Below are 22,716 nucleotides of genomic sequence, written 5' to 3'. Positions count from 1 at the left end.
TGGGTTGTCGAGGATTTGTGGCACACTCTACAACCCGGTTTCTCAGAGACGTCGGATTCAGTGGCCAAGAGTTGCGTCGCACAGTGAAGAACTTATCTGAAGCAGCAGAGAGGAGCAGCAACTGGCTGTGGTTGAGACGGAAAGATTCTGGCTGGGGATCTCAAGCACAATAGAAAGAAAGAAACGCTGATGTACAGGTAAGTAAGCTGGGCTGAGTTGAGTGGGGGACGGAGGGGGGTGATGCTGGGAGGCCAGAATCACCGTCGAGCCCTCTTGAGGTGTCGTGGGCTAGTCGACGAAACACTGAGGATGGAAGGTGCCCACTTGAAAACCCCAGAGATGTACCCTACTTAGCTCAATCCAGACGGTTGTCATGCTGATGCGCTGGGGAGGCCGCACTTTGGTTGATCCCCGGAGCCAGCATCGCAGCCGTCGTGTGTGCTGATGCGCCAGGGAGGCAAAATAAGCTGATCCCTGGAGCCAGCATTACACTTCAGCCATTAACACCAGACAGAAGGATATCTACATCATCATATGGAAGGAAACGTAAATGGATGGAGACACATATGGATCACATTAGTTTACTGTAAAGCTACGTCTTAGTTGGTGCTTATCTTGGCGAGAGCCGAGTTCAAATCAGCATGAAGTTTTAACATCTACTCTCGTGTAATGGAAATCTTGTCATTTAGAGCATTTATTTGCAGAAAATGACAACTGGTCAAAATAACAAAAAAGATGCAGTGTTGTCAGACCTCGAATAATGCAAAGAAAATAAGTTTATATTCATTTTTAAACAACACAATACTAATATTTTAACTTAGGAAGAGTTCAAAAATCAATATTTGGTGGAATAACCCTGATTTTCAATCACAGCTTTCATGCGTCTTGGCATGCTCTCCACCAGTCTCTCACATTGATGTTGGGTGACTTTATGCCACTCCTGGCGCAAAAATTCAAGCAGCTCGGCTTTGTTTGATAGCTTGTGATCATCCATCTTCCTCTTGATCACATTCCAGAGGTTTTCAATGGGGTTCAGGTCTGGAGATTGGGCTGGCCATGACAGGGTCTTGATCTGGTGGTCCTCCATCCACACCTTGATTGACCTGGCTGTATGGCATGGAGCATTGTCCTGCTGGAAAAACCAATCCTCAGAGTTGGGGAACAGTTAGGGCTCTGGACTCTTGACCGAAGGGTTGTGGGTTCAATCCCCAGTGGGGGACACTGCTGTTGTACGCTTGAGCAAGGTACTTTACCTAGATTGCTCCAGTAAAAACCCAACTGTATAAATGGGTAATTGTATGTAAAATAATGTGATATCTGTATCATGTAAAATAATGTGATATCTTGTAACAATTGTAAGTCGCCCTGGCTAAGGGCGTCCGCTAAGAAATAAATAATAAATACCAACATGGGCGTCCAACAGGAAAGTGTTAGCTGCCCAATGCAGCAACACAATGGATTTGCTGTACAACAAAACTGTCTCCAGGGGGAGCCAGCTTAATCCATCATTTCTACTGAAGATACCTTTCTGCCTCCAGCCCCAATTTTAATATACAGGGATCCATCCAAGAAGGAGCATCCTGCACCATGTAGGGATCTCCCAAAATTCTGGGATTCAATGAATTAGAGATACTGAAACGCGGACATCAAACCTGTTAATTTTCACATATAAATCCAGGATTTCTCAAATTCTATTGACTTCCCACGTAGGTGGAAAACAAACAAACAAAAACCTGGGGGAGTTAATGCAATAAACAGGGAACGTGGAGCTTGATCACTGAGGAGTGTTTGTCAGGCTCAACAGCACAGCTCCAGGTTCAATTGAATTGCACCAACAGACTCAAAGCTACGTTCTCCACCACCTTTGCTTGGCAACATGTCCGTAGTCTTACAGCCAGATGTTCAGCAACTCACTCAACAGGAGTTTGTGCTTTGAACAACGATTGAGGTTTTCACACTGAACACATGGTCCTAGAACATGTGTTGTTTCACCAATTTCTTTTCTTCCACTTTGACGTTTGTTTTGGTCCCCAAAGAGACTCTTTATGAACAATTTTACAGCAATATTGGATAGTTTAAATTAGCTTGTCAATTTTACAGTCCTAGTTAAATCCCCTGCAGCTAATTGACAGTGCAGCCCAGAAGCCTATTTAAAATAAAATTTTTTTTTTTAAAAAAACACACATGCATCCATTCAGTTACAAGATTAGTGAGCAAGAGGTATACAGATGAGCAGAAGGATACATTGCATACAAGGGGTTGAAATGGAAGGAATTTATAATGGTCTTTCAAACTAGCAAGAAATGGAGTTGGAAATGGCACCAGTTAACAGGTCCAGCAACATTTCTCCCTGCACAGAACTACAAAACCAAATTGAACGCTCTCCCAGCTAATGTTGAGGTATACAAGTACCCAGGTAAAGTATCAGACACCATTAAATAGTGTCCCCCCCACAAAAATAAATAAGCCACTATTTCTCCAGTGCCTCTGGAGGCTATCTGCCCAGTACAGATTAATGCTCAAACTTGGTTAACCCAGCTTTACTGGTTTTGTAGAAGTAACTTTCACTTAATGCTAAATGTAAATTGACTAAACTAAAAATAACAGAAACCCTGTTATGCAAGGGGAGCAATTATCTGGCAGAAAGATGTTGGATGCCCTAAAAACAAACTCAGGATAAAAAAAAAAATGTTACTCAGTGGCAGAAATCTCACAGGACAGGAGGGTCTTTATGTATCCATTTTATTTCGCAACATACAAGAAATCAGAAATGCCTTGCTGGCGAGCTGCTGGAAACCGTGCCAACTGCTGTGTGCATTTCATCAACGGGGACAGGAACGAGGAGCTCCCTGCTGGACTTGGAGAAGAGTCTGGGATGATGCCACACGCACATGTAGTAGCCCAGAGACAGGGCTCCCAGGACAGCCATCAGGAGCAGGGGAGCAGCCAGGACAGGCAGCCAGGCCAGAGCCTGCTGGGGCTCTGGGGGAAGAGAGAGAGAGAGTAGGAGGAAGGGGTTAAGAACAGGAAAGGCTGCCATTCTCTCCACAGTGCCTAGTAGCCAATTCAAGTAGGGTTTCTTCCTTTAGGACTTGCAGGGAAGCACACTTGGGACATTGCACTCCCCTACCAACCATGTCCATTTGTTCCACTAGGAACATTAAAGCTTAGTCACGGCTTTGTGGCAATTCAAGTTCTATGCTATTGACTTTGCAGAAACACAACATGCATTAAGTTCTTCAGCACAATTGTAGGGGAACCTCTACTGTAAAGATCAGGTCATGCAAGCCATGGACAAGGAAGCCAAGTGCACACTGGTTTGGAGACTGCAGGCTGAGCTCACCGTCCAGTGACAGAGCAGGGCTCCTCTGGTAGAATTCCTGGCTTCCAGCAGACAGCTCTTCAGGAAGGATCCTCAGGGGTCCCAGCACTGCAGTGTCTCAGCCCCTCTTCAGCTGCTCAGGAGAAGAGGAGCTTTGTTAGAAAACAGGACCTGCTGCTTTACAGCATGCAGGACCAGTCACTACGCCAGGGGGCAGGCCAAGAGGGTGCTGGATGAAAAACTACCCAAGAGAAGCAAAACTGATGGCAACAGGCCATTGAGCAGAGTACCAGCAAGCAGCCTCTGGTTGGGAGGGGGAATGGTTCTTTTGCAATACAGGCTCTGGCAGACCTATTTGAGCATGCTTTGTTGGCTGCCATCCATTTTAAAAAGTCACTCACCATAGAAGTTAAAATTTAAAACCGTACCAAAAAAAGTATATAAAACCCCCCACCTGTGTAAACTATATAGAAAGTAGAATTCGTACCCGTGTCCCTCCTCTTCCTCAGATTGCAGTTGGAGGTACAGCAGCTGCACACAGAGCTCCGACCAGGGTTATCCAGGAGCTCCCAGCTGGAACACAAGTGTATCACTTAAATCAAAACCATTATTTGAACTAATGTGCTTAAACCTTTAATTGTCTCCATCTCTTAAAAAAGCACTAATTAAGTTACTTCAAAATAGTAGTTGGATTAAAGGCCTAATTGAGCAATTGAGAACCAAACCAGACACAAGGGTCCCCCAGGACCAGGAAACCCCACCTTAGGGACGTGTGCACACACCTCATTTCCTCCAGTTACCAACAACTGCAAGAACACATTTCAATAATTTCGCCACACAACTGTAAGGAGGCACAGAACCGATTGTGTCCCTGTGGTGTTGGTTAACTGGACCTCACAGCCCCTGCACACCCCTTCTACAGAGAGCAGCCTCAGCAGGGTCCAGTCCTTACCTCCTGGTTCTCTGGTTGAATGAACAGGCTTTCTTGGTGGGGTCATTGAGCTGGGCAGGGTCCCAGGCCAGCAAGCGGCAATGGATATAGACCTAGAAAATAATTTGATAAAAAAAGGACCACTAATAAAACTAACAACATTTGCTCTAGAAACCAAATTTACAAAAAAAAAGTTATGCACATTACAAGCACCACATCAGATACTGAAAGAATTAATTAAACAAGTAGAGAATCTTGGTAACTAGCTGCCCTGAGACTTCCAATACAACACAGATCAACCCATCAAATACTCACATCTGTATTCAGTTGTGTAAACCTGAAGGCCTGGACAACCAGACGGATCTCAGAGGTCTGGACTCTGGGCAGAAACCTGGAATTACCAGCCTGGCTGTCTACAAAGCATCTGCAAGGAGAAAGAGCACTGAGCAAGGGGAGGCACTGGCCAGGACTCAGGGACTGCAGACAACCACCAGAAGAAAGGAGCGAGCAAGACTTCCTGTGTTCCAGGGAGACTTCCTGTACAAAATTACATTCCAACCCTTTGTGTGCACTAGTGGAAAGTTTGAACTTAACTTGGGGCTGGTTTCCACAAATCATGGACATCTTACCTAAATTAAAGCCCAGCTACAATCTATGCCTTCCCAGTTTAGTTCAGCTGAGCTTTTGCCATGTTCACAAAGCTGACCATTCAACACCCATTCCTAAATCCAAGCAGGACTGTGCTCCCAAGTGCTAAACATTCAGATTTAAATGTTGCCTTTACTACACAGCTTGCAGTGAATATCTACCCGTGGTTGGTGATGAGCGGGTAGGTCTGGCTTGAAGGGCTCAGCTCTGGAGTGCTGGCAGCAACACACTCTTCCATGTAGACCATCAGCGGCATGTGGAATTGCTGCTTCACTGCAGCCGCGATGTTGATGAGGGACCCCAGGAAGAACAGACTGGAGGTGCGTGGGGCTGAGAAGTCATCTGTGACATCAAGGAGGGGAGCATGAGAACAGAAACCCACCCAACTCATCTCACTAGCCAGTACAGCATTGACCAGCACCAGAGAAAGAGATCAAAATATTGTTCTACTTGACTAGAGGAAGTGACCCAATGAGCACCACAGGCTGCTCTCCCTGCCAGGTTAGGGTTGCACTGGACACCTTTCCAAGCCAATAGACCAAAGTGTACATTGCAGGACAGCAAACTCACCATTCATAATCCCCATGGTAAACTCCAGCTTCCCAAACCCATAGGCATCCCCAAGTGCAGGGTTATACACTGGAGGAGTCCAGCCAGCAGGTCTGGAGAACACAGGTAGAAAGCTTTAGTTAGAACAGCAACACACCAAAACAATTTGCATTCAGCAGAAGACACCGAATTGTAAACAATTATTGGCAATATTTAATGCAAACTTACTCTTGCTGCCTTCACCGTAAGGAAGCTGGTCCAGAATTCCTAACGCAGTAAATCATTTGATTTCACAGAAATAACTATCAGCGCCATAAAATGGGTCTTTAACTGCTCCCCATTAAAGGCAATAACTCCAATTATATAACAGTAGATAGATTGTGAAATTTAGTTCTAAAAAAAATCCACAAATTAGATACTGTTAAGTCATGTCAGACATGATGCAAGACTCAATACTTGAATGCATCAACAGCCCAGAGGCTTAACACATCTTCACAGGAGTTACACCATGTTTAAGCCAAGTCCAGCACTCACTTGGTATAGGTGCACACAATAGCCTGACTGAATGGAGTCTGGTAGAAGCCTCTCTGGGTGGGCTTGTAGGTCAGCACATTCATGTAACTAGTAACAGTGGCAGTAACCTGGGCAAGACATGGATAAAAAGATTTAACACTTCATCTGCAGTTCAAGGGTAAGACACACCTCCAGGTTAGCCTTTACAAGACTGGGGTGAAGGCACACACTGCATGTCAACAGCCTGAAGCCAAAACTGCATTTAGTTTGTTTAAAGAAAAGAGTATAAAACACACAAGAATTTACCCTTATTTACTTCTAAGCAGACATCCTTATCCAGGGCTATTTGCAATCAAACAAATACATTAAGAATCACAGTACAAGTAGCCTAATACAATTAAGAGCAAAATACATACAATGACTTTGGTTCTAGCAAGTAGGACAATATACAGCTGCCAATACGTTTGTATTGCTTAATTATGTAACACATACTAGCGTCAATGACAACTGAAATATACGTTTTTAAACATGCCTTTACAACCACAGCCAATATTGCATTAGCAGTGCTAGAAAAAGCTTCCAAGTACAAGGTGTGTATTTATACAAGCGTGTACAGCGTAATACGGGGCAGTGGAATTAGAGCTCGAACGCTTCTTACGTGAACCCAACATAGAAGCCCTTAGAAGCCACTTACCATGCGCATAAAGCGGCAGTCCAGCAGCCCGTACTGGAACACCACCATGTTATTACCGGCGCTGCTGCTGGATGGAGGACAGGGTCCCAGCAGGAGGCCACTCGGGTCCAGAGGCAACGCCGATCGAGAGTAATCCAACAACACCCTCACAGCCACCGAGTCCACGCCGCAGACTGTACTCACAGCTACAGGAGAAACGGGTTTGGAATAAAGCGGAACATGCAACTATTTTGTTAAAGGGTTCATGTAATGAAAGGTTTAATTTTGTACCTGAATACTCTTTAAAATAACCAAATACGCACTACTAAGCGTTCCACAAAAGGACATAATGTCTGGATAGCAGTAAAACGAGTAGGTTAACACACCAACATTATGTACCGGTACAGTCAGTGCTACCAAAACACAAAACACACTAACCCCGCCAGTAGCCCACATTACCTTCCTGCGGTGCAGCAAACGGTACACAGCAAAGCGCAATCACGACATATTTCCACAACGCCGCCATCATCTTTCAAACCAACAGTTACCTACCAAACACTACCGTCCAGGTGCTTTTCTAGTGACATTAATTAGAGTGATTTGGCAATTAACACTGAGTGGACCACTGACACAGGTGTGACGAGTTGTGCCATTGCGTGGGTGCCTGCCTATACCACGCACACTCCAGAAAAAACACTCAACAGTTAACATCAGTTAAAAAATTGGGCAGACCTTATTGCCTTGTGAACACTCCAGGTTTCGTTGCTGGAGTTCACATTGAACTTATTTATACAGCGCAATTATTTACATGTGTGCGCCTGCCTTAACCGAGATCGCAAGGCTACAATATGTTTCTACATTCAATCCACAGCGACAAGGGACTGATGTTAAAAAAAAAAAAAAAAACCTAGACCAGCCTACAATTAAGCAATATATTTAATGTAAAGAAAACGTTCATTTCTTACTTTCTCAAGCTGCTTCTGTATGAACATGTTACAGTCAGAGTCACGATTCGGTCAGTCGCTGACACAAATAACATTTCGTGATTTGAGCATTTATTATCAAAGAACGAAATGCAAGGTTATTTCGGTCTTTGAGCAAATTATTTTGGTCAAAGTGCAAAATGGAAAATATCATACAAGCAAAGATAGAAACATAAAAGAAGAGACAGCTTCTTCGGTCTTTGAGTAAAGAGATATAATCAAATTGGTGAATGTGCTTTGAGAAAATGCACAGTTCATGAACGGATTTTGAGGATTCAAGGCTCCATTTCTTTCAAGTGCAACAACTTCTGTCAAACAAAGAAGTGCTTCTGTGCGCGAGGGCGTGCAACGCACTTCTAAATGCCACAGCATCACGTCTTGCAAAAACAAATACAAATACAGTGATGTGTAGGCCTATGTTTCTATATCTAAACTGGGATTTTTTAAAATGAGCTCTCATTATACTTCTTATATGTATCTAATTTGATTGAACTACTTTAATTTGATCTGACTGTTATCTAAACACTTAAAACAGTGTTTTAAAACGAGGCTCAGTAGCTCACTGCTCTCAATATGGTTTCTTTAGAAAATGTTCATTCCAAAGTTGTCATCATCTAAAATAAAAACCTTTAAGATGGGTTTCTTGTTGTCAAGCAGTCTCCGTCTTTAATCCACAGGCGCGGCTCTGTCTGCTGATGTGGTATGCATATCTGTTTTCTAAAAAGTGATAGTTCACCGCTTTATGTAATTTATGAGAATATTAAACGTTTAATAACCATACTTTTCATTCTTTCTTTCGATTAAAAACAGTGATTAGACAAACATGTATTGACATTTGATTTTGCAGTTTAAATACTGTGTAGACAATCATTTCTAAATAATAATGCGAGAACATTACAAACGTTATTTGAAACTCGCTTGAAGTTGAGTGTTTGAGGTCACTATCCTCCTAAATTGTTTGGGTTAACTTCCTGCATAAATAATAAATCAATGACGTGTCGCATAAATATAATTTACGGATTTCCTGTTCATTCAATACAAAATATTTTATTGAAGTTTGTATTTCACTTGATGCCCATTTTTAACACCCCGCAATGAATTGCTATTCACTGATTAAGCGCCATCTTCAAAATCGGTTTGTCAACTGCGCATTTCCTCAAAGCACATGTCGCAATTATATCGCTTTACTCACAGACCAAAGAAGGTGTCTCTCCTTTTGTGTTTCCGTTCTTTGCTTGTTTGGTATTTTCCATTTCGCAATTTGAGCACCATAATTTACTCAAAGACCGAATTAACCTTTCATTTCGTTCTTTGATAATTTGTAAATGCTCAAATCCCGATTTTTTTTTCCTCTCGGCGATTGACCGAATCCTCACCGAGTGTAATATGTACACCAGTGGTATATATTTTGTGTAACTATCGGTCTTGTCTAATAACGTGCATATTATATATATATATATAAAAAAGATAATGCGTGGGGAACACCCTACATTATCTTGTCGACGTGACCTATATGAGAAATAATAAATAAAAAAAATCAGGCATCTATTAAATAATATATGGTTAATTATTTTTTTCTTAGCATGCCATGTGCATTTTAATATTCAGTAGCAGCTGTTTTTATTAATAATCTGGATGGATACTGTCTAATTCTTTATATTGTATAATTATTGTATACATATTTTTAAATGTGTTAAGTTAAACATATTATTATTGCTCTTCTAAAATTCAGATTTGAACCAACACTACTGGAAATAACGAAGCAAAAATCTGTCAACTTGTGAATAGGTTGAAACCTACAGCATGTCTGCAGTTTGAACAGGCAGGCTATGAAACCAATGTAATACTATATGACATTGTCTGCAATCCATTGTTTCAGCTAAGGGAGCTACTAACACACTACCAACATAGGCATCCTACAGGAAATTCACGGGGCGGAGCTATGCCACCTGATAGTGTTTATTGACAGAGTTAGTAAACATATACACATGGAGAGAGGGGCTCCGCCTCTTCCAGGCCCAACATTTACTTGATCGATAGACACGATAAACAGGAGGGGGGCCACCGTCTTTGAGGAGACCCGACAAACACGAGGGATGCCACCGCTTGGGGACCCTCACATAGAGGCATCAGACCTGAAAGAAGAATCCCAAAAGAAACATACATGCAGATGGAAGGGTTTGGCCCCCTCTGACTCATGGAGAACCCTCCTCTATGAGGTAAATGAAGCGGAGCTTAACAAAGGGTTGGAGAAAGTGGAATCACTAACCCCCCAGAGGAGACCGAAGCAAAGGCGGTTGAGATGCTAGAGGAGGAGGAGGGAGGAGGAGGAAACAAAAAAACACAAGACAGCGAGGTAGAGGTGACAAATGTTTAAATAAGGTAGGTTTAATTGATGACAGCAGATGATAGGTTGTTGGTGCCTAGCTCCGCCCCCTGAACCTCACCTACAGGAAATTCACGGGGCGGAGCTATGCCACCTGATAGTGTTTATTGACAGAGTTAGTAAACATATACACATGGAGAGAGGGGCTCCGCCTCTTCCAGGCCCAACATTTACTTGATCGATAGACACGATAAACAGGAGGGGGGCCACCGTCTTTGAGGTGACCCGACATACGAGAGGGGCACCGTCTCTGAGGTTACCCGACATACGAAGAGGCTCGCGAACCGGAAAGAAAACATAAAGTTAGTATTTGTTAAAACATATAATGCGTGGTGTTCCGCCTCTTCAAAGCCCAACATAATAGAAGGGGGGTTCCGTCGCTGAGGAGACCCGACAAACAGGAGGGGGGCCACCGTCTTTGAGGTGACCCGACATACCAAGAGGGGCACCGTCTTTGAGGTTACCCGACATACGAAGAGGCTCGCGAACCGGAAAGAAAACATAAAGTTAGTATTTGTTAAAACATATAATGCGTGGTGTTCCGCCTCTTCAAAGCCCAACATAATAGAAGGGGGGTTCCGTTGCTGAGGAGACCCGACAAACAGGAGAGGGGCCACCGTCTTTGAGGTGACCCGACAAACACAAGGGATGCCACCGCTTGGGGACCCTCACATAGAGGCATCAGACCTGAAAGAAGAATCCCAAAAGAAACATACATGCAGATGGAAGGGTTTGGCCGGGGGTCCCCTCTGACTCATGGAGAACCCTCCTCTATGAGGTAAATGAAGCGGAGCTTAACAAAGGGTTGGAGAAAGTGGAATCACTAACCCCCCAAAAGATGGACCCCGGCTCCCCGCTGACGCAACATGAAGAAAAAAGAGAGAACCGGCAATGCATAAGAAGAAAAAGAGAAAACATTTAGACGAAAGAAAACAAACACTTAACGTGACAAAGGGGTTAGTAGACTGTACCCTAATGACTATGTGAAGACCCTCTGCACAGTGGAAAGAAAAAAAAACCCTTTCTTTAATTTTATTTCTTAGGGGGAAATCTTTGGTGGCTCAGGCAGAAAGGTCGTCCCCACTCCGGACATACTAGCAATGGACTGATGTGCGGAGGATATTTCAGATGATGAAGAACGAACATAACTTTCAACTGCTGATGAAGTCCAGCGCCCCATATTTTTAATTAACTGCTGGTTAATGTTGGCTTTTGCGGCTGAAGTGGCTGCCCCTATTCTAAATGAATGAGGAGTGTAGAATTGCGAAGGAAGACCTGCTCTGGATACCACAGTGGAAAGGTGTGTTGAAAACCAATGCCTTGATACAATGGACCGGCTTGAATTGATAAACAAAGGGTCGGAGGATGAAATGGCTTTGCGTTCTGCAATGTACTTCAACATGGAAGTGAAGGGACACAGAGGAGAGTTGATCTTAGAAAGCTGAATACATTGTCCTTGCCGCAGTTGATCTGTTTTTGAAATGCGAAGAAATAAGATGAAATGAGAATCTGGGATGAGCTTGAGGTCACTGCAGCGGATACCTAGAGTAGGAAAGCTGGCAATAGAAGGAACTGTATATTCAGAACATCTCAAAAATCAAAAAAATGCAGATAGACATATGACTTCCATAGTTAAATCATCAAATGGAGAAAAACAGCCGTGGCGGAGAATTGAAATCAATTTACTGAGAATGTCTATAGAAATAGGCAGGCGAGCAGAAGAAGGAGCCGGAGAGCACTTGGAAATTCCTCGTAAAAGGAGACGAACCGCTGGAATTGATAATAGAGTTGGGGAATTGATGGACATCAAGCGAAATTGATGCTGAATTCCTGACAAATATAGTCTGATTGTAGCTGGTGCCAGATGTAGAGAGTCCTTTGCATGCACTATGAACGCCATGATCCAGTCCTGGTTGAATGGAGTAGGATTAATCCTGCTTTGTAAACAAAAAGTTACATAACATGCCCAACCTGTAGAGTACAAGGATCTGGTAGATGGGGCAAGTGCTGATGCCATGTAATCTTGAGCTGAATTAAGAAGTTTATTAATAGTTGGATTTAGTTGAAAATCAGCTGATTGAACTGTGGCGTTGCTGCTGGATATTGCAGAGCTGAGGGCAGCAAACTGTGGAATTTGGAAATCTGTAAACGGGAAAGAGCATCAGCTGCATTATTAAAAATGCCCGGTAGGTGGCGAGCTTGTATTGCGGAAGTTATTAGAGACTGAAATCCATACTAGCCACCGCAGCAACTGCATTATAAGAGTGGAGGAGGAACGTCCTTTATTTATAATTTGCACTGTAGTTGAATTATCACAGTAAAATAGTATTGATTTCTTAGACCAGAGATGACCCCATAGCTGGGCAGCTGCTACTATTGTGTATATCTCTAGCAGAGCTGTGGATTTTAGATGAGGAGATATGTTCTCGATTTCCTCAGGCCATGTACTGCAAAACCATTGATTATTAAATAGACCTCCGAATCCCAGAGATGAGGCATCAGTAAATAAAGCCATATCGTGAGGAGCTGAAATGAAATCATCATAAAACATAGAGAGACCGTTCCAGTGCTGAATAAGCGCAGACCACATTTTAATATCTTTCCTAGCTTCTGAAGAGATATTTAAATAGGAGTCCAGATTTTTTGCTGTTGATGCCAGCGCTAGCAGCCGAGATATAAACGTCCTCCCCTGTGGAATGATACTTATTGCGAAGTTAAAGTAACCCAGCAATGAAAGCAGTGCCCTTTTTTAATTGTTTTACTGATCTGAAAATCCTGAATGAGCAAACGAATATGGTTAAGTTTAGACTCAGGCAGGCGGGCTTCAAACTTTTCTGTATCTAGAATGATTCCAAGGAATTCCAAAGAATGAAGGGGACCGATTGATTTTTCTTCAGAAAGCGGAACGCCAACTTCAGAAAATAAGCTTTTAAGATTGGAAATCGCTTCTGCTGGTGCATCTGAAGGAGGAGAAATTACTAAAAAATCGTCCAGCAAGTGGAGCAAGAACGGGACATGATAGACATTAAGAAGAATCCAGCATAATGCTTCCGACAGGGTATCAAATATCTTCGGGCTGCTGCGGCAGCCGAAAGTCAATTGAGTGGCAAAATAAAACTTCCCTTCCCAGCATATACCGAACAGGTGACGGAGAGAAGGATGGATTGGCATTACTTTAAATGCGTCTGATATATCTGCTTTTGCTAACCAGGAACCACGACCTGCTAATTTAATAGAATGTATTGCGTCTGCAATAGTGATGTAATGCAGGGAAAATTGATCTTGGGGAATTAATGAGTTAATGCTGCTGGTGCTTGACCCCTGTGGTGCTGATAAATCAATAATGAGACACTTTTTTCCTGACATTTTCCTTGTGGCAATGCCGATAGTCATTAATTCTATATATTGGAAAATGAGGAAAAAATGGACCGACTATAAATCCTTTTTTAATTTCTTTTTCGATGAGAGACTGCACTGATTGTGGATCGTGAGTTGCTGAATAAAGATTTTTGCTTTTGAATGAGGAAAAAGGAATTTGAGTAAGACCGGTTGAAAAACCATTTTTTAATCCGTCGATCAGGTAATTAATTAAGTTACTGTCGGGATGATTCTGTAATTTACTTGATAACGCCAGGATGCTTATAGGAGTAAAGACGGTGAGCATCGGGGAAAGTCACTTGCGTTTTAAAGGGCAGATTGTATTAGCGTGAGCGTCACCGCAATTGCTGCACATGTGGATAAAATTGCATTGCCTATTCGAACAGAAGTGAAATTGCATTGAAATTGTTGCAGATTTGTCTTCCTCCTGAAAATATGATACTGCGTCCGTATTTGTCTTTCCTTGTAGATTGATCGAGGGGAGCTGAAGAATGTATAGGATTAGGTACTGAAGATCTGTATGAATTAGCGGCAAAACCGGGTGCTTTAGAAGTTGATGCAATTGCAGCTTTAGGGCAGAGGGCTGTTGAATGAGCTGTTGAAGCGCAGACCCCACATGCATTAGCCCTTAAACCACCAAAAATTCTATTAAATAGATCTGGATCAGGTTTTACCCAATTGATGATGTGATTATCTGCTGCCAATATCGCTGCTGCTTTTGCAGAGAATGCTTTATGATACTCATAAAACATAGTCCCTCCGTATCTGACAGACAGCTTCACGATGTAATATTCGTAAGATTCCAATTCAGCTCTGCGGTTAGGATATACCGAGCATAACACATTTCTGAATATGGAGAAAGCAAGGACAAACTCCCCTAATGTAAGATTTTTAAGCAGTCTGGGATCTCTGGATTTTAGAGTTACCGCCAATTCTCCACAATCGACTACTCTATGGTCCAAGAATTCCGAAGTCATCATTAATAGTGAAACAAGATTAATGTCCTTACCTTCGAGAATGTTACGTCTGATTTGTGGAGATATAGTGTGACGTCTCGCTGCAGTTGGAGAGGAGGATCCGTATGTAGATGCAGTAGCGAGGTTGTATATTGGAGGATTTGCTTCGCTGGCTGAAATTAGGGCTGGACCGGAAAAAGCTGTAGGCGGCGCTGCAGCATTTGATGCTGAAATTAATGACTGCGCTGTAGATTGTTTTCCCTGTTCCATAACAGACACCCTTTTTTCTAGATCCAACAGTTGAGAACTGACCGAAGATAGAGTATCGGAAAAAGGCTGCATAAATGATTTTATCTCGTTGAATATTTGCGAATGTTGGATTTCAATGGCTGGCTGCTGGTTAGCGGTGCTAGTTGTGGGGGTGGTTAGATCCGGAATAGACTGCCTGCTGTCTGTTTTAGGACGCTGAATGGCTGGGTGCGGCTGATTATGTTTTTTCGGAGGAAAGACTGGTTCTGCTGAGACTGAATTGCAATAGAGAATGAAAAGAGACTCTCTATCACTCCCTGCCGGAATCGCATTACCATTTTTAAGGAGGGTTTTTATCAATTTATTCATGGGCCAGTCCTTCCAAAACAATCGATCCGGAGGGGCGTCCTGAGGCCGAAGACGCTTGGATCGCCGCAGATTCGATGTTTGGGTGGCAGGAACGGTAGGCAACATTTGTACTGGAACCTGGTCGAGAGCCTGATCAGGAGCCTGATCAGATGTAACCGAAATAGAAGGGGAGAAAAAACGGAGACTGGATGTACCCTGGATTGAAGCTGAAGGAGAATGATCTGTTAATGACAGAAAATCCTGGGAATCCTCTGAATCCGATGACAACTGCTGTAAGTACTCCATTATTAAGGTACGCAGATGTAGATGGGTCTTGAAATCGCTTAGGTTTACGCCAAAAACGAAAAAACACAAGACAGCGAGGTAGAGGTGAGTAATGTTTAAATAAGGTAGGTTTAAATGATGACAGCAGATGATAGGTTGTTGGTGCCTAGCTCCGCCCCCTGAACCCCACCTATAGGTTAACATGTGTTAGCTGCCCAATGCAGCAACACAATGGATTTGCTGTACAACAAAACTGTCTCCAGGGGGAGCCAGCTTAATCCATCATTTCTACTGAAGACACCTTTCTGCCTCCAGCCCCAATTTTATTATACAGGGATCCATCCAAGAAGGAGCATCCTGCACCATGTAGGGATCTCCCAAAATTCTGGGATTCAATGAATTAGAGATACTGAAACACCGACATCAAACCTGTTCATTTTCACATATAAATCCAGGATTTCTCAAATTCTATTGACTTCCCACGTAGGTGGAAAACAAACAAACAAAAACCTGGGGGAGTTAATGCAATAAACAGGGAACGTGGAGCTTGATCTCTGAGGAGTGTTTGTCAGGCTCAACAGCACAGCTCCAGGTTCAATTGAATTGCACCAACAGACTCAAAGATATGTTCTCCACCACCTTTGCTTGGCAATATGTCCGTAGTCTTGCAACTCACCCAACAGGAGTTTGTGCTTTGATTGAGGTTTTCACACTGAACGCTTGGTCCCAGAACATGTGTTTCACCAATTTCTTTTCTTCCACTTCGACATTTGTTTTGGTCCCCAAAGAGACTCTATTTATGAACAATTTTACAGCAATATTGGATAGTTTAAATTTGCTTGTCAATTTCACAGTCCTAGTTAAATCCCCTGCAGCTAATTGACAGTGCAGCCCAGAAGCCTATTTAAAATAAATTAAAAAAAAAAAAAAAACCACACACATGCATCCATTCAGTTACAAGATTAGTGAGCAAGAGGTATAGAGATGAGCAGAAGGATACATTGCATACAAGGGGTTGAAATGGAAGGAATTTATAATGGTCTTTCAAACTAGCAAGAAATGGAGTTGGAAATGGCACCAGTTAACAGGTCCAGCAACATTTCTCCCTGCACAGAACTACAAAACCAAATTGAAAGCTCTCCCAGCTAATGTTGAGGTATATAAGTACCCAGGTAAAGTATCAGACACCATTAAATAGTGTCCCCCCCCCCCACACACAAAAATAAATAAGCCATTATTTCTCCAGTGCCTCTGGAGGCTATCTGCCCAGTACAGATTAATGCCCAATCAAACTTAGTTAGCCAGCCCAGCTTTACTGGTTTTGTAGAAGTAACTTTCACTTGATGCTAAATGTAAATTTAGCAAACTAAAAATAACAGAAACCCTGTTATGCAAGGGGAGCAATTATCTGGCAGAAAGATTTTGGATGCCCTAAAAACAAACTCAGGATAAAAAAAATGTTACTCAGTGGCAGAAATCTCACAGGACAGGAGGGTCTTTATGTATCCATTTTATTTCGCAACATACAAGAAATCAGAAATGCCTTGCTGGCGAGCTGCTGGAAACCGTGCCAACTGCTGTGTGCATTTCATCAACGGGGACAGGAACGAGGAGCTCCCTGCTGGACTTGGAGAAGAGTCTGGGATGATGCCACACGCACATGTAGTAGCCCAGAGACAGGGCTCCCAGGACAGCCATCAGGAGCAGGGGAGCAGCCAGGACAGGCAGCCAGGCCAGAGCCTGCTTGGGCTCTGGGGAGGAAAGAGTTAGGAACAGGAATGGCTCCCAATGCAGCTACTCTACAGTACCCAGGAGCAGTTTCAATGAGGGTCTGTTACTTTAGGACCTGCAGGGAGGCACACTAGAGTGAAGTTACGGTTATATGCCATGGACTGGAATGGGTTTTGGTAGAAATTTTACAATGCAGGTTCAGGCAACATGACTACAAGGGAACCTGTAGTGTAAAGATGAAAGTTAATGCCATGCAAACCAAGTGCACACAATTGGAGACTGCAAGCTGAGCTCACCCTCCAGTGACAGAGCAGGGCTCCTCTGGTAGAATTCCTGGCTTCCAGCAGACAGCTCTTCAGGAAGGATCCTCAGGGGTCCCAGCACTGCAGTGTGTCTCAGTCCCTCTTCAGCTGCTCGAGAAAAGGAGCCTGGTTAGAAAACAGGACCTGTTGCTTTACAGCATGCAGGACCAGTCACTACACCAGGGGGCAGGCCAAGAGGGTGCGGGATGAAAACTACCCAAGAGAAGCAAAACTGATGGCAACAGGCCATTGAGCAGAATACCAACAAGACAGCAAGCAGCCTCTGGTTGGGAGGGGGAATGGTTGTTTAGCAATACAGGCTCAGGCAGACCTATTTGAGCATGCTTTGTTGGCTGCCATCCATTTTAAAAGTCACTCACCATAGAAGTTAAAATCTTACCAAAAAAAAAAAAAGATATAAAACCACCTACACACCACCTGTGTAAACTATATAGAAAGTAGAATTCGTACCCGTGTCCCTCCTCTTCCTCAGATTGCAGTTGGAGGTACAGCAGCTGCACACAGAGCTCCGACCAGGGTTATCCAGGAGCTCCCAGCTGGAACACAAGAGCAGGACACTGAACCCAAAGACACAGCAACAGACTTCTACACAGAGCAGTATAATGAAGTTGGTTTCCCCACTCACACCCAGTTACTAGCATTTCAATTAAATTTTCCATACAACCAAGGAAGCACAGAACTGATAGCGCAGATTAAGGAACTCATCCTGGGTCAATGGTGTTGGTTAACTGGACCTCACATTTGTACACCCACTACATGAAGGTAAAATGCTGGAGTGAATTGTATGCACTGAAGGTTCCATAATATACCCAGGTTTGTTTAGGATGCACAAGTGGTTCCGTAGGGCAGGGTTTCCTCCTGTAATCCTGGTGCTGGGGGGGGGGGGGGGGGGGGGTGTCCCTTGTGTCTGCTGGGTCTCACTTAAATCAAACCATTATTTGAACCAATGTGCTTAAACCTTTAATTGTCTTCATCTCTTAAAAAAAAAAAGCACTAATTAAGTTACTTCAAAATTGTAGTTGGCTTAAAGGCTTAATTAAGCAATTGAGAACCAAACCACACACAAGGGTCCCCCAGGACCAGGAAACCCCACCTTAGGGACATGTGCACACACCTCATTTCCTCCGGTTACCAACAACTGCAAGAACACATTTCAATAATTCACCACACAACTGTAAGGAGGCACAGAACTGATTGTGTCCCTGTGGTGTTTGTTAACTGGACCTCACAGCCCCTGCACCCCTTGTACAGAGAGAAGCCTCAGCAGGGTCCAGTCCTTACCTCCTGGTTCTCTGGTTGAAGGAACAGGCTTTCTTGGTGGGGTCATTGAGCTGGGCAGGGTCCCAGGCCAGCAAGCGGCAATGGATATAGACCTAGAAAATAATTTGATAAAAAAGGACCACTAATAAAAACCAACAACATTTGCTCTAGAAACCAAATTGTTTACAAAAAGGTTATGCACATTACAAGCACCACATCAGATACTCAAAGAATTCATTAAACAAGTAGAGAATCTTGGTAACTAGCTGCCCTGAGACTTCCAATACAACAGATTAACCCATCAGATACTCACATCTGTATTCAGTTGTGTAAACCTGAAGGCCTGGACAACCAGACGGATCTCAGAGGTCTGGACTCAGGCTGGTTTCTCCAGGTTTCTGCCCAGTCCGTCTACAAAGCATCTGCAAGGAGAAAGAGCACTGAGCAAGGGGAGGCACTGGCCAGGACTCGGGGACTGCAGACAACCACCAGAAGAAAGGAGCGAGCAAGACTTACTGTGTTCCAGGGAGACTTCCTGTACAAAATTACATTCCAACCCTTTGTGTGTACTAGTGGAAAGTTTGAACTTAACTTGGGGCTGGTTTCCACAAATCATGGACATCTTACCTAAATTAAAGCCCAGCTACAATCTATGCCTTCCCAGTTTAGTTCAGCTGAGCTTTTGCCATGTTCACAAAGCTGACCATTCAACACCCATTCCTAAATCCAAGCAGGACTGTGCTCCCAAGTGCTAAACATTCAGATTTAAATGTTGCCTTTACTACACAGCTTGCAGTGAATATCTACCCGTGGTTGGTGACGAGCGGGTAGGTCTGGCTTGATGGGCTCAGCTCTGGAGTGCTGGCAGCAACACACTCTTCCATGTAGACCATCAGCGACATGTGGAATTGCTGCTTCACTGCAGCTGCGATGTTGATAAGGGACCCCAGGAAGAACAGACTGGAGGTGCGTGGGGCTGAGAAGTCATCTGTGACATCAAGGAAAGGAGCATGAGAACAGAAACCCACCCAACTCATCTCACTAGCCAGCACAGAGCAGTATTGACCAGCACCAGAGAAATAGATCAAAATATTGTTCTACTTGACTAGAGGAAGTGACCCAATGAGCACCACAGGCTGCTCCCCCTGCCAGGTTAGGGTTGCACTGGACACCTTTCTAAGCCAATAGACCAAGTGTACATTGCAGGACAGCAAACTCACCATTCATAATCCCCATGGTAAACTCCAGCTTCCCAAACCCAAAGGCATCCCCAAGTGCAGGGTTATACACTGGAGGAGTCCAGCCAGCAGGTCTGGAGAACACAGGTAGAAAGCTTTAGTTAGAACAGCAACACACCAAAACAATTTGCATTCAGCAGAAGACACTGAATTGTAAACAATTTATTGGCAATATTTAATGCAAACTTACTCTTGCTGCCTTCACAGTAAGGAAGCTGGTCCAGAATTCCTAATGCAGTAAATCATTTGATTTCACAGAAATAGCTTTCAGCGCCATAAAATGGGCCTTTAACTGCTCCCCATTAAAAGGCAATAACTCCAATTATATAATACAGTAAATAGATTGTGAAATTTAGCTCTAAAAAATAATCCACAAATTAGATACTATTAAGTCATGTCAGACATGATGCAAGACTCAATACTTGAATGTATGAACAGCCCAGAGGCTTAACACATCTTCACAGGAGTTACAGCATGTTTAAGCCAAGTCCAGCACTCACTTGGTATAGGTGCACACAATAACCTGACTGAATGGAGTCTGGTAGAAGCCTCTCTGGGTGGGCTTGTAGGTCAGCACATTCATGTAACTGGTAACATTGGCAGTAACCTGGGCAAGACATGGATAAAAAGATTTAAAACACTTCATCTGCAGTTCAAGGGTAAGACACACCTCCAGGTTAGCCTTTACAAGACTGGGGTTAAGGCACACACTGCATGTCAACAGCCTGAAGCCAAAACAATGCATTTAGTTTGTTTAAAGGAAAGAGTATAAAAACACACAAGAATTTACCCTTATTTACTTCTTAGCAGACATCCTTATCCAGGGCTACTTACAATCAAACAAATACATTAAGAATTACAAGTAGCCTAATACAATTAAGAGCAAAATACATACAGTGACTTTGGTTCTAGCAAGTAGGACAATATACAGCTGCCAATACGTTTGTACTGCTTAGTTATGCAACACATACTAGCGTCAATGACAACTTAAATATACGTTTTTAAACATGCCTTTACAACCACAGCCAATATTGCATTAGCAGGGCTAGAAAAAGCTTCCGAGTACAAGGTGTATATTTATACAAGCGTGTACAGCGTAATACGGTGCAGTGGAATTAGAGCTCGAACGCTTCTTACGTGAACCCAACATACAAGCCCTTAGAAGCCACTTACCATGCGCATAAAGCGGCAGTCCAGCAGGCCGTACTGGAACACCACCATGTTATTACCGGCGCTGCTGCTGGATGGAGGACAGGGTCCCAGCAGGAGACCACTCGGGTCCAGAGGCAACGCCGATCGAGAGTAATCCAACAACACCCTCACAGCCACAGAGTCCACGCCGCAGACTGTACTCACAGCTACAGGAGAAACAGGTTTGGAATAAAGCTGAACATGCAACTATTTTGTTAAAGGGTTCATGTAATGAAAGGTTTAATTTTGTAACTGAATACTCTTTAAAATAACCAAATATGCACTATTAAGTGTTCCACAAAAGGACATAATGTCTGCATAGCAGTAAAACGAGTAGGTTAACACACCAACATTATGTACCGGTACAGTCAGTGCTACCAAAACATAAGGCACAAAACACACTAACCCCGCCAGTAGCCCACATTACCTTCCTGCGGTGCAGCAAACGGTACACAGCAAAACGCAAACACGACACATTTCCACAACAACACTGCCATCATCTTTCAAACCAACAGTTACCTACCAAACAATACCGTCCAGGTGCTTTTCTAGTGACATTAATTAGAGTGATTTGGCAATTTACACTGAGTGGACCACTGACACAGGTGTGACGAGTTGTGCCATTGCGTGGGTGCCTGCCTATACCACGCACACTCCAGAAAAAACACTCAACAGTTAACATCAGTTAAAAAATTGACCTTATTGCCTTGTTAACACTCCAGGTTTCGTTGCTGGAGTTCACATTGAACTTATTTATACAGCGCAATTATTTACATGTGTGCGCCTGCCTGCATTAACCGAGATCGCAAGGCTACAATATGTTTCTACATTCAATCCACAGCGACAAGGGACTGATGTTAAAAAAAAAAAAAAAAAAAAAACCTAAACCAGCCTACAATTAAGCAATATATTTAATGTAAAGAAAACGTTCATTTCTTACTTTCTCAAGCTGCTTCTGTATGAACATGTTACAGTCAGAGTCACGATTCGGTCATTCGCTGACACAAATAACATTTCGTGATTTGAGCATTTATTATCAAAGAACGAAATGCAAGGTTATTTCGGTCTTTGAGCAAATTATTTTGGTCAAAGTGCAAAATGGAAAATATCAAACAAGCAAAGATAGAAACATAAAAGAAGAGACAGCTTCTTCGGTCTTTGAGTAAAGAGGTATAATCAAATTGGTGAATGTGCTTTGAGAAAATGCACAGTTCATGAACGGATTTTGAGGATTCAAGGCTCCATTTCTTTCAAGTGCAACAACTTCTGTCAAACAAGAAGTGCTTCTGTGCGCGAGGGCGTGCAACGCACTTCTAAATGCCACAGCATCACGTCTTGCAAAAACAAATACAAATACAGTGATGTGTAGGCCTATGTTTCTATATCTAAGCTGGGATTTTTTTAATGAGCTCTCATTATGGTTTCTTATATGTATCTAATTTGATTGAACTACTTTAATTTATTATTTGTTTATTTAGCAGACGCCTTTATCCAAGGCGACTTACAGAGACTCGGGTGTGTGAACTATGCATCAGCTGCAGTCACTTACAACTGCGTCTCACCCGAAAGACGGAGCACAAGAAGATTAAATGACTTGCTTAGGGTCACACAATGCGTCAGTGGCTGAAGTGGGATTTGAACCGGGGACCTTCTGATTACAAGCCTATTTCTTTAACCACTGGACCACATAGCCTCCTAATTTGACCTGACGGTTGTTATCTAAACAATTAAAACGGTGTTTTAAAACGAGGC

General features: G+C 43.1%; 2 pseudogenes; both read right to left on the bottom strand.

Moving 5' to 3' along the window:
* Window positions 1-2,726: 2,726 nt before the first annotated feature.
* LOC117428293 (zona pellucida sperm-binding protein 3-like) lies at window positions 2,727-7,216 on the bottom strand (annotated as a pseudogene).
* Window positions 7,217-16,754: 9,538 nt separating this feature from the next.
* LOC131696708 (zona pellucida sperm-binding protein 3-like) lies at window positions 16,755-21,464 on the bottom strand (annotated as a pseudogene).
* Between the last annotated feature and the right edge of the window lie 1,252 nt (window positions 21,465-22,716).

This window comes from Acipenser ruthenus, chromosome 21 (assembly GCF_902713425.1).
Source record: "Acipenser ruthenus chromosome 21, fAciRut3.2 maternal haplotype, whole genome shotgun sequence".
NCBI lineage: Eukaryota > Metazoa > Chordata > Actinopteri > Acipenseriformes > Acipenseridae > Acipenser > Acipenser ruthenus.
The sequence above is the reverse complement of the archived record's forward strand: the minus strand, read 5'-3'. Positions and strand labels throughout refer to the sequence as shown.